At 43.5% G+C, this 10,140-nt stretch overlaps 1 long non-coding RNA gene across 1 annotated transcript; it reads left to right on the top strand.

Annotated features, from left to right (window-relative positions):
• Window positions 1-2,276: 2,276 nt before the first annotated feature.
• On the top strand, window positions 2,277-6,188 carry LOC128334192 (uncharacterized). Its single transcript, XR_008311210.1, has 3 exons — window positions 2,277-2,601; window positions 4,012-4,122; window positions 4,889-6,188. It is a non-coding gene; the product is annotated as an uncharacterized LOC128334192 (long non-coding RNA).
• Window positions 6,189-10,140: the final 3,952 nt, after the last annotated feature.

Below are 10,140 nucleotides of genomic sequence, written 5' to 3'. Positions count from 1 at the left end.
CACACTTCTTCCTCATTCTCATGTACAGTTTCCCTTCATACTCCATTTCCCGTCCTTGCCTGTGCATGGAAGCACAAAGCCCTGGAGTCCAAGGACACACGTTTTCATGCACAGCAAAGGGAAGAAGGGGGGAAATGGAGTATTAGCAGAGGCACACGTAGCCATGGACCGTGGGGATTTGGTCCGTGGCCTCTTGTCTTCTGCGGGGCCTCCAAATGTTCTGCTGGGCCACTGCCCCACGCCCGCCGCCGTGCAAGTCAAATCTCTTTTTATTTAACATTTTTAAAGCGTTGCTGCATGGTGGGACGGACGGGGGCTACCAGCAGGTGCGTAGGCACTCAGGGGAGGGAGGTGGTGGCCAGAGCTCTGAACCCGCCTGCTGCCTCTCAAATGAGAGATGGGGCCTTTGGGGGCCCATTTGGGGCCTCTGCACATGCTGCCTTTGCCCTCAAGTGGGGCAGGGAGGAGCTCCAAAGCCCTTCAGTTCCAGGTCCTGAAATTGCCTAGGTGTGCCCCGAGTATAAAAGGCAACTGTTACCATAAGCATTGGAGGAGCCATTCACACCCTGAACAATGTGAGCATTAACTTGGCTCTGGAGGTGAAGCCCGCGCCTGCCCTGCCTCGTGCAACTCTGTCTCCATGTCCTGGTTTCTTGCGGATCTGAGAGAGCAGCTTGTTTCTAAGAGACCCTTTGTCTGCTTTGGGACAACAGCCTCCAGTGTGGAGGTTGCCTCTCGGTTGCAGGGCTTTTGGCAGTGCAGGTAATTCCCCCGGCCCGGAAGTGGCACCCCCTTAACAACAACGTGTGCTGAAACTTTGCACGGGGGGGGGGGGTCTCCTGAGCACGGGCCCTGGCAGCAGGCAATGGCTACCTTTCCGTCTGAGCAGGAGGGTTATCTTAACAAGGAGACATCTTAGAAAGGTCATTACTTCAGTCTAATTTCAAACTGGCACTGAAATGAAGGCTTGTCTTTGTGTGGGATTAATTTTAAAACCTCAGGATTTGATGTCAGTGGGAAATAACCAGCGTGGGATTCATAATGCTGCCTTCTCCTGCTTCTGGCCAGCGCCTGGGGCTAATTTCTTCGGAGATGAAAACTATGACAAGCCCCTCAGTTAAGCTGAAAGCAGGCAGCCGTCCAGCAACACCCACAGGCCTTAGAGGCATCCTGTGACCCCCTTAGAAAAGTCACATTCACTTTGCTCTTGAGAAAGGAAAAATAGCGCTACAGGCATTTTGTTTTAAATCATGTGAAATAAGGAAATGTGAGGATGTGAAAATGAAGTGAAAAAACTTAGAATTCATTTCCTCCCTTTGCAGTGGTTCAGAAGCAAAAAAATAATAATAATAAATGCTTCATTTTGAAAGTGTGTGTAAAAATCTGATAGATTCACCAGTAGGCAGTAACTACAAAATGCTTAAGGTAAGATATGTAAATATGTAAAATAATCTCTTGAAAGCCATCTCCTTTTGTGCCGGAAAGAGTTTTTGTAAAAGCATCCTTCTTTCTCGGCTGCATTAATGGAAAAGTTACTCTTTAGCAAAACAAAACAACCATAAAAGGGTACAAGGCAGAGAGGAGAAGAAAGGCTGGCTAGGAAGGAAATCTTCACGGAGATAAAAAGGGAAGGGGAAAGGATTTACCAGTTCCTTGTTCTTCGGCTGCCCTTTTAGTATTAATCTGAATAATAATAATGCAACATGTAAATTACAGAATTCAAATTTTGAACAGGGTTATTTTAACCGAGATGCAGAGCAGGAGGAATCTGCCAAGCCCTCTCTCCCCCCCTCTCCTTCTCTCTTCCTTTTGGAGCCCAGCTTGCCTTTCTGACTGCTATTACGCCTTTCAACTCAGACATGCTTTTTATCTCCTGGCAAAGCAGATCCAACCCAGTTTCCTTTCTCCTACGACAGAGGTCTACAGGCGCACACTCATCAGTTGGCTGAGCAGTACTAATCCTCTCCCCAAATACCTCTCCATTAATAAAAATGTCCTACCTGGAAACCCATTGGGGATATTCAGATAAAGATGTCTGCTATTGCCTCTTTACAATTACAATCTTAAAAACCTCCCCAAATCGTCAACACTTTGAATGCATTACCATAATTATAGTTCAAAGAAAACAGGTCTCGTTCCAGCTTATTTTACATATGATGTCTCTGTTAATAAAAATAAAACCTTAACCCCCAAATAGCCTTGCATTTCACTGCGATGGCAGGAGCAAGACTGAAGGGATCTAAAACAAAGAAGCCAACAAGCCAAAGATGGAAATCTAGAACCTTAGGAGCCAGTGTGCCCAGTATTCAAAGATTCCAACCAAAAATATTGAATCTCTGAACCTCCTACATGTGGGAAGTATTATGGTATTCCCTTATGTTTCCCCTATGCTCTTTACTCTCCTGTAGGCAATATCTTGTATGCTAAGGAACCAGGAGAAACCCACACTTCCCCTCTTTGGAGACAGCTGCTCTGATGCAATGCTTCAAGAAGGCCCCAGTGCTCACACAAAGTTCCTGCATGAGTGGACTACACCATTGACCTCATCAGCAAAGCAGTCCCGTGCTGAGACACGTGTCTGCAATTTCCCCTAACAGGGGCGTGAGTAATGAGCTCCTTGTATCTATTGGGGCTCCTTCCTGCCCACATAAGGAGCCTTTGGCTCCGGCAAAATAGGTTTATCTAGCTCCCTGCTGTAAAAGAATTGAGCAAAGAGCCCTTGTGAAACTATATTTTGAAGGCAGGATATACCTAGATACAGTGCATCTGTGAAGCTTTGCATGCAGAAAGCCCCGGGTTCACTCCCGGGCAGCATCTCTAGGTAGGTAGGGCTACAAAAGTCCCACCTCTGCTGCCTGAAACCCTGGAGAGCTGCTGCTGCTAGTCAATGCAAACAATCCTGAGCTAAGGGGACCCATGGCATGCTAGAGCCATGGATGCTCATATAATCAATTCTATGGTGCAGGTGGTGGTCTTTGGCCTGTTCGCCAGTAATACAGGGTATGAGATGATGCCTTTATTTATTTATTTATTTATTTATATTTATATGTCACCCTACTCCCATAGGACTCAGGGCGGCTTACAAACAATAGCATACAAAGCATCTTCTTATATTGCTGCTGCCCAATAAAGGTGTTCCCCATAATCTGGGAAATATACTGGCGGGGATTCGAACCAGCAACCTTTGGCTTGGTAGTCTAGCCATTTCCCAGCTGTGCCATTAGGTGGCTTGTGGTAGCAAGCATGAATTGTCCCCTTTGCTGAGCAGTGTCTGCTCTGGTTTACATTTGAATGGGAGATTACGATATTCCCCTTAGGGGATGGGGTCATAGCTCAGTGGAAGAGCATCTGCTAGATGGCATGCAGAAGTTTCCAAGGTCCTTCCTTGGCATCTCCAAAATAGGGCTGAGAGAGATTGCTGCCTGCAACCTTGGAGAAGTCTGGGTAGACAATGCTGAGCTAGATAGACCAATTTTCTAACTCAGTAAAAGGCAGCTTCCTGTGTTCCTCCTTCCAAATGGCCATGGAAAGGGCCATGCATTCCTATGGCCCCCCTTTGGAAGGAACTGGGGCTTTTCAGTGAGCATTTCCGGTCGTGCATTTTAGTACATTTCCTCACTGGCATGCCTCTAACCTTGAAAAAGCTGCCACTAGTGTAGACAATACTGAGCTAGATGGACCAAGGGCCTGAGTCAGTAGAAAGCAGCTTCCTATGTAAGCTGCAGGTCCTCCCTTGATGTAGGGCCCAGATGACAGTTCCAAGCTCTACCCTTCAGTGAACAAAGTGTTAAAGGGGCCACACACTCACCGGCAGCCTTCCACGTCTACAGTCTTTGGTAGCTTCTTGGAAGTCTGTTGATGCCTCATTCAAGGCCTCAAACCCTAACCAGCCTCAGTCATGGTTCACAGTGGACCACGGGGCTTTCAACAACAGATGAGTTGGTTCCAGGGAGGTTGCTTACTCGGGGAACCTGAGTCACTGATTTTGAAGCCGGGGTCTTTCTTTCACAGGAATCCACCCTGTGCTATTTTTAAGATGGGGACGCTCTCGGAGCTCCGGACCGGAGATGGAGCTCAGAACGTGCAGCAAGTTCATAGGGTTCTCACACAAGTTGCTGGCAGGTCTGTAAGATTGTGTCTCCAGAAAAAATGTCTTGATTTGCCTGAGTCTTTTCGATCTCGTGCTTTGATGCTGGAATGTTTAACTGCTCTCTGTTTTAGGCTTTTAAAAATGTTGTATGCTGCTCTGAGAGCCTTTTAAAACAAAATTAATTTTCAACATAGAAAACTGCACACATGAATTCAAGCACTAAATAGCAAAGAAAACATCTAAACTATTATTCTTACCAACATATGCAATTATTCCAGTAATAAAGTCTGAAAGCCTTGACTGAAAAGCAGTCAACAAATATTATAAATAAACAAATACATAAATAAAATATCTGGCCACATCTAAGGACCTTTTATGTGTCCTATTGCCCATGGTAGCCTCCTCAAATCTCTCTTTCAATCTCTCTTCCTTGGGTTTCTGAAATGTTGTTTGTTTTTCGTTTCGACTGTTCTTCTCTTTTGGGGCAGCATCTCCCTTTCTTCATTTCGCCCTCTCCTTTCCACAGCATAACTTCCCACAGAATCCCATAAAAAATCTCTCTCTCTCTCGATTAAGTGCCGTCCAGTCGGTGTCAACTCTTAGCGAGAGAGAGAGAGAGAGAGAGAGAGAGAGAGATTCCTCCCACTCTCCTCTGCTGCCTCTGGTCTCTTTCAAGATGACTTCAGTTCCAAGGGTTTCCTCTCTACGGCCTTCATTTGGATGAATCCCAAACTTGTTTTCCTCCACCAACCAACCTTCTATCCTTGCCTCCTTATTGCCATTTCTATGTCTTGCCAGCATCTCCCATAGAACATGGCAAAGAAAGAAAGAAAGAAAGAAAGAAAGAAAGAGGAGGCCAATGCCAGATAACATCATGAATGCAAAAGGCTACAAAATACTTCTAGCAAGAAAACCCCAAGCAAGGAAACCAATCAGGAAGAAGATTTCATTAAGAAAACTGCCAGAAGAGGCTAAAGAAGGCAGAACTGACCCCCAGCAGTAAGAAGCCACAATGACTCCTCCTGAGCTTGCAGGGCCCCAAAGGAGGTGCAGCTGCCTCTGCTTCCCAGCAGCGAGGGTTGCTCTTCCCTCCCTGTCCAGGAGCCGTGCTGTCTGCAGGCTAGCCATTCGTCAGATATTGCTGCATGATTCTACACAGATCTACCTGATGAATGGCCAGCCTGCATGCAGTGAGGCGCTCAGACTGGGTAGGAGAGAGAGGAGCAATCCAAGTTGCCTCCTTTGGGGTCCCCCGGCTCATTAGGGTGAGCTGCTACTGGTAAGAAGGTCACTAACTTTGCTTGAATGCACATTGAATAGTAGTCTAGCCGGCAGGCAGAGATGTCCGTGCAAACCCCTAGAGAACAAAGCATTTGTCTAGATTTTGGAGTGTCTGCAGCAGCTTTTATGTTTTGCAGTTACGTCACACATCACATCTAAACCACAACTTCCATTACATTTGTTTTATTAGATAGCGATATGGATTGCCCAACTCAGTGATGGTTGCCAAGAGGTCTCCAGATCACTGTTCCTCACCTAAGTGACATGATCTCTGTCTAGATGTATTGATCCCATTTCTTTTAGTAGTAAGAACAATCCTCACAATGCTAGATCAGAATGTCCCCTGCTATCTAAGCAAAGAGGCACCTTTTAAAAGTGACGATTCTTCTAACTGAACAGGGGGAGAGCAACTGGCCCTTATCCACCCACAGCACAGCATCTCCCCAGAGGCTGTTACTGGTGTGTATATCTTATGTTTCTTTTTTATGTGAACCCTTTGGGGACAGGGAGCCTATTTTATTTATTTGTTTGTTTGCTTACGTATGTATGTATGTATGTATGTATGTATGTATGTATGTATGTATTTGCATCTATGTAAACCGCTATGGGAACTTTCGTTGAAAAGCAGTATATAAATATTTGTATTATATTTGCCATAACTATATGCTCTTTTCACACATAGGACAACATAACAGACAATTCTTTGCCAAAGTGAGCCTTATTGATACCCAAGCTGTGACCTCTGCCCCTTTTTCTTCAATTAAAAAAAACGGAATATGTTGATGATAAAATTAAAGCCACTGGACACTTGTTTCAATTATTTGTTTTTATTCGGCCTATGCCATTAATATTAAGAAGCTTAATTTTATTAATTGGGAGAGTGATGGAGAAATTATTGATTGCTTCCAGGTAAGTGACCTCTTGTTTTTTCCAGGGCGCCTGCATTTATATTTATTTATTTAGCTGCCACATATTTAGAGAGTCTTCCATGCAACTTAGGACTTCCAGCAAAGTGGTGTAGGAAAGGGACAGGGAAGGAGGTCGAGAGAAAGAACTTCCATCAACTGCTGGAAGACTATTCCTGGGTCTTGGTCATTATTATGACCAAATGTAGTAGTAGTAGTAGCAGTGGTGGTGGTGGTAGTAGTAGTAGTAGTAGTAGTAGTAGAAACTTGATTTGCTAACCCCTCCGTAACACTTTGTTCTCTGGGCAGTTCACAACACAAAATAGCCAATAAAATGCTATAAAAAATACCTAAAAATGCTCTAGAAGTATGATTGCATATCATTAGAGAAGAATAAAAGACCATTATAAGAACAACCTAACAAATACAGATGTTTTGTATTATCTAAAATGGTATCTCGGATCACACATTCATGCTTCTTCAAAATGACCTCCAGTTAATCCAAGGCTGAGTTGGTTGATCGACTAACACCTAAAATCAGCAAACAGAGAGGAAGACGATCCGGTGGACAGAGCCAGCCCAAGATATTTCACAGCCTCTACTCCCTATGCCAGAGTTGCACAACTTCAGCCCTCCAGCTGTTTGGGGTCTACAGTTCCCATCATCCCCAACCACAACGGCCAATAGTCAGGGATGGGAGTTGTAGACCAACATCTGCCATTACTGAAAAAGCTTCACCTTCTGAAATGTTACCTTTTACTCAAGGGTGAGAGGACCAAGAGGGGGAAAGTCCTGCCAGAAGAAAAGTTAGCATCTCTTGAATATTCCCACTGGGAACATTCAAAATGAGCAGAGCCCTGCTACTCCCTCCCAAACAACCGATGCTTTGAAAAATGTATTTTCAATACATAGACAGGCACAAACCATGACATGAGGGCATCTTGTATTGAATTGTTTTGTGATCGTATTCAGCCTCCGAGAATGTTGTGCATCGTTCTGTCCAAACAAATTTCTTAACAGAAAAATATCCTACACTGTTTTCCCGACTAAACAAACAGGATATTTCTCCAGTTCAAAGATGATCATTTTAGACTGTTTCTAGAGCTTCTCTCCTAGAAACTGAAAATAAAGCCAGACAGCATAAAATCTGCCCTGTCCAACAATTAGCAAAAGCAGCGTACTATTACATTAGACACATTAATTTAAAATACAATATTTATAATCAATACTAATCATGAGCATATTTCCAGCTCAGATTTGACTGTTCGTATAACTTTTTTTCTTGAGGTGGCAAACTGGCGGTTCCTGAATTCATTACCACCTCATTAATTATGCTGCTTATACAAAGGGGAAAATACTTCAATCAGACACAGTAACCTTCTAAAGTACCTGGGCAGTCATTTATCAGAAAATCAACCCCAAGAGTCAGACGTCTCCTATACTCTTAGAAATGGCTTTTCAATTATTTAGCATAAGTGAACAAAACTGTGGCTGATTAGGACAACTAAAGATGATTATGTTCATTTTTGACATGGCAAAGTCATTATGAGAGGAAGGCAAAAGAATTTTGCACAAAGTGAATATTTTTCACAAATGCATCCCCACATCACAACAGGGAAATTCTTTGGGAAACAAGATGTCAAATGTTCACGGATGCCAGTAACTTACATCAAAATGTGTGCCAGGCAATTCACATATTGTGGTGCATCTGGATGAAAACCTCACCATCCAGAATAAATCAATCAGTAACTCACAAACTGCTCTTCTTTTGTCCTCCTGGGACCAGCTTCTCTCTCTTCTGGCCAAAGGGTGTGAAGCCACGTCTCATGCCCCAACATGCCTCTCAAACCTCTCAGTCCTCCTGGATCTAAGAAAGAGTGAGAAACTACCAGCCATCAAACAGAAAAGGAATATCACACCATGCAGAGATTCTGGAATACGGACACTGGGGGTTTTTTTGCTAAGAATTTCTGTATGCCAGACCAAAAACCCACGCTTCTCCACCATTTTGAACATTTGCAAAACATTTTAACCATTTTGTAGTTTCTTACACTAAAATCTTCTAGAACAAGGGTTCTTACCAACCTATATTGTTGGACTACAACTCCCATCATCCCCAGCCACAATGGGAATGATGGGAGTTGTAGTCCAACAACATCTGGGGACTCAAAGTTGGGGGTGCCTGTTCTAGAGCAATTATGACCATGTATACATCCATTCAGCAATTCCAGCATTTGGAATGTTACCAATTTCCCCCCTTGCCAAAACTCCTAACAAAACGGATCAGATTTCAGGAGATATGGAGATTTCTACAGATTCTGTACATTCCAGACATAATTAATTGTGTGTTTCCCATCATATTTTCACACCAGTTATATAGGAAATATGTTTTTAAAGATACATGGACACATGTGGGGGAAGTATGCTTTTCAGTGTCAGAAAAAGAACCTTGGGAATGAAATGGAAAGGAAATTTCAAGGGAATGAAATGGAAAGAAAAGAAAACCATGCAACATTTGTACAGGGCAGGAACAGGCTGATTTGTCCATGCCTTTAATGGTAGGCATGAAACCCTAACTTTAGCAACAATTATGTGGCTACTTTGTTTTTATTTATTTCATAGGCTGAAAATACTCAAGATGTGAATTATATTCCAGTCTATAATCTTTTTCATATTTCATTGCAATAGTTCAAAAAAAACAAAAAAAAAAACAGCACTCCTTCTCTGCAAGATTTATTTAACCTAAAAACAGATTTTTTAAAAAAATGAGTTTGTAGTTATATGTTATTGTTATATGTGTGTTTTTCTTAACGTTTGGCTTATCAAAATAAAAATGACAGAAGAGAAGAAAAGAAAAGAAAAAAGCAAAGCAAAGAAAAATGGCATGCATTCGAGAGAGCCAGCTTAGTGTAGTGATTAGAGTGTTGGACTAGGACCATGAAACCATGAAACTCATTGGGTGACTCTGGGCCAGTCATGTATCTCTCAGCCTAACCTACCTCACAGGGCTGTTGTGAGAATAAAAATAAGCATGTACACTGCTCTGAGCTCCTCGGAGGAAAAGCGGGTTATAAATGTAAATAAATAAAAATTTGCTGCAAGATCCTAGTGATGTCTGGGGGTTGCTAGCCATAAGCCATTCCAGTTACTCAGCCCTGCCTGTGGGGAAAGAGTCCCACACTCACACTTCCGATCTCCATGTACAGGTCTCCAGCTGCATTTCCGTTTTTTAGAACTGTTGGGAGCCTCTTTGCAGGTCTCCCGCATTACATCAAATAGGGCCAAACAAGGGTCTGTAAGCAGAGCCACTGGAAAGAACTCACAGGGGTGTCCCCACCTCGCCCTACACCTTGGTTTTTGGCTGTTGAGTTAAGGCAGGGGTGCTCAGCCCTGGGCCCTCACATGTGGTCGGACAACACCTCCCATCATCCCCAGCCTCAATGGCCAAAGGGAGTTGTAGGCCAACAACTTCTGGGAAGCCAAAGTGGAGTACCCCGGAGTTCAGGGGCCACAGCACCAGGAGAGGTGGACCCCTCTCCCTCCCTCCATCCCAGAGGCTCATGGGCCAGTCAAAAGGAGAGCCTGAAGCAAGGGCAGCTGCACAACAGTCGTGGGTTCCTTATTCACAAAGCATGGTTTTGAGAGAAATCATGTGTCACATAAGAATGTAAAATTATAAGATTAATGCTTAAAATGTTCCATTTCGTTTTAAAACTGACTGACCTACAGCCTCGGTCATGCAACATCATACTGCCAGAACAGACCCTCATGGAATCACATCTGCATGATAAAGGAAAAAATGTCGATTGTGTTTGTTTTATCAAAAAAACCACCCAATCTTTTTTAATTGTTTATTTGTAAAAA

Source organism: Hemicordylus capensis, chromosome 9 (assembly GCF_027244095.1).
Source record: "Hemicordylus capensis ecotype Gifberg chromosome 9, rHemCap1.1.pri, whole genome shotgun sequence".
Lineage (NCBI taxonomy): Eukaryota > Metazoa > Chordata > Lepidosauria > Squamata > Cordylidae > Hemicordylus > Hemicordylus capensis.
Note: the sequence above shows the minus strand (reverse complement) of the source record. Positions and strands in the feature narration are given on the sequence as shown.